Source organism: Meles meles, chromosome 8, assembly GCF_922984935.1.
Source record: "Meles meles chromosome 8, mMelMel3.1 paternal haplotype, whole genome shotgun sequence".
NCBI lineage: Eukaryota > Metazoa > Chordata > Mammalia > Carnivora > Mustelidae > Meles > Meles meles.
This window is the reverse complement of record NC_060073.1, coordinates 76,117,354-76,120,272: the sequence shown is the minus strand read 5'-3', so window position 1 is coordinate 76,120,272 and position 2,919 is coordinate 76,117,354. Positions and strand designations below refer to the sequence as shown.

At 32.3% G+C, this 2,919-nt stretch overlaps 1 pseudogene; it reads left to right on the top strand.

Moving 5' to 3' along the window:
• The first annotated feature begins 2,118 nt into the window (after window positions 1-2,118).
• On the top strand, window positions 2,119-2,393 carry LOC123947858 (annotated as a pseudogene).
• Window positions 2,394-2,919: the final 526 nt, after the last annotated feature.

Sequence of the window (2,919 nt, the reverse complement as noted above, 5' to 3'; positions counted from 1 at the left end):
GTGGTTTCTAGGGATTGTGGTGAGGAAGTATTGAATAGGTGAAGTACAAAGGATTTCTGGGGCAGTAATACTATTCTGTATGAAACTACAATACCATCTTATTATGTTGTTATAACCCACAGAATGGACAACACTGAGAGCGACTTCTAATGTAAATTATGGACTTTGGTTGTTAATGATGTGTCCATGTAGATTAATCAATTGTAACAAATGTGCCACTCTGGTAGTAGAAAAGTTTATAGTAGAAAAGGTTGTAAGTGTGTGATGTACAGGAACTCTTTGTACTCTCTCCTGAATTTGTTTTCTGTGAACTTTAAATTGCTCTGAAGATAATTTAAAAAATGAAAAAAGTGGAAATTTGATCTCTTCTAAACAATTTTATATTTTAAAATGCACACTTTAATTTGCTCAGCATAATATTCTCTAACTCCATCCACATAACTAACTGGAATTTAAATAAAGACTTAAAAAAAAGTATGCCTACTTAATCTCAAGAAGGCAGAAAAAAGTAAGTGGGAAAAGGAGAAAAATGGAAAACAGACATAAAAGGTTACCTTTTAATTTAATAATGTCAATAACTATGATAAATATGAATGCTTTCAGCTCACCAATCAAACAGAGATTGTCAGAATGCATAAAATATAATCTGAAATTCTGTGCAGTCTACAACAAGCCTACTTTAAGTGTTAAGGCCTACATTGAAAATAAAAGGGTAAGAAAGATACACATGAACCCTAACCTAAAGAAAACTGGACTAGTTTGGTTAATTTTAAAGAAGACATAGGAACAAGGAGAAAATTTAGGATTGAGAAGGTATTACACAATGATATAGAGGCCGATTATCTAAGAATACATAAAAACCCTAAGCACGTATGCATGGAACAAAAGAATTTCATAATGCATGAAGCAAAAACTGATATACACAAAAAGAGAAAAAGAAATTCACTAGGATCTTTGGATATTTCAACATTCCTCTTCAGGTAATTAATAAAATAAGTAGGAAGAAAATTATAAGGATATAGACAGCCTGAGGAGCACTATCAACTGACAGGGCTTAACTAATACTTATAAATCATTCCACCCAATAACACAGACTATACCTTTTTCCCAAATGTACATGAAACATTAATCAAGATAGATCATATTTTGGGCCATAAAACAAAGTCTTACATGTTTGAATTAATAGAAATCTTATAATGTATGTTCTTAGACTAAAATGGGAATTAAAATATGAGGAGAATCTCAAGATACTGGATTTTTTTAAAAGCATAATAATCCATTGGTCAAGGAAAGAATCACAAGAGAAGTTTTAAAATATGTTAACTTCAATGAAAAATGTCATATAATATGTCAAAATTTGGGATGTAGCTGAATTAGTTCTTAGTGAAAAAGTTATAGCATTAAACGCACATATAAGGAGAAAGGAAAGATCTAAAACAGTAATGTAGCATTCAACTTAAACTAGAGAAATAAAAGCAGGTTATACATAGAGCAAACAGAAAGGAGAAAGTAATAAAAGTTACAGCAGGAATGAGTGAAGTTGAAAACAGAACGACAATCGAGAAAACATTTGAATCTAAAATCAAACAAAAAACTGTAGAAGAAAGCATATTCCTAAATGTCCCTTAAACATAAAGGAAAAAGTCCTTAATAAAATATCTGCAAAAAATCCAACAATATTTAAAAAGGTAATATAGAATGACAAAGTTTGTTTATTCAAGAAAACATGAGAGTACTTCAACATTTCAAATATACCCCACGTAAATTACCTATTAAATTACTAAAGAAGAAAAACCATATTGTATCAATATAAGCAGAAAAAACACTTAACCAAGTACAACATCCATTCATGATAAAAAGTCTCAGCAACCAGGAAAAGAAAGGAGCTTCCTTGACTCAATAAGGGTTTCTATGAAAAAACTAATGCTGCGAACATTCTTAATAGTGAGAATCCAAATTCTTCTCTTCCAATTTCACAATGATGAGAGATGTCCTCTCTTACCACTTCTATTTAACATTGTACTGGAAGTCCTACGTAGTGCAGCAAAACAAGAAAAAACAAAAAAGACAAACATTGGACTTGTTATGGGATCCCAGACCAGGTGGACAGTGGGTGGGATGGAGGTGACCTTGGAGTAGCACTTGGAGGACACAATTAAGAATCCTTCCATTGCTGGAATTTTGCACACAGTTTCACAAGGACTTAATCTGGGCTGCTGTTAGACCCTGTCAGATGAGCATGCAGGAGTCATATCTGTTCTAGACTAGCAAGCAGCAAGCTAACCTCAGACCCCAGTGATACTTCTGTGCTGTGTGTAGAATCAGATAATAGGAGCATCATGATCCAGAAACACGACAGCATCACCATACCAGTGTGCAAAATCACCTCTTAACATGTCATATCAGTCCTCTCGTAGCCTGTCATAGGGGCTCCATCCAACCTATGCTAATTATATTGTAGAATTATTAAAGTTCCAGTAGGTAGACCATTCATTTAGCATGCATTGGGCACTTTTCTATTAATTTTAGAGTAAGCTTCATTTTGACACTCAATAGACTGAGTTATCAAAATATTAGTAAGAAAGGATCATGTTTTGAAATAACAAATCCAAGTCCCTTTGTATATAGAATTTTCTGGTTGGAGGGAAAAAAAAAGAAAAACATTGGGAAGGAAGAAATAAAATGTATGTATTCACAGAAGACATGGCTGTGAGTATAGAATATCCCAAAGACTTTACAGAAAAAAAATCTTGAGTTAATTAATGAGTTTAGCAAGGTCACAGGACAAAAGGTCAATATATAAAATCATCTTGATTCCTACATATATGCAATGAAAAAGTTATATCTGAAATTTTTTTAAAAATAGCTTCAAAATTTGTATTTGAAATTTTTTAAAAAGTCCACATTTACAAAAACTTC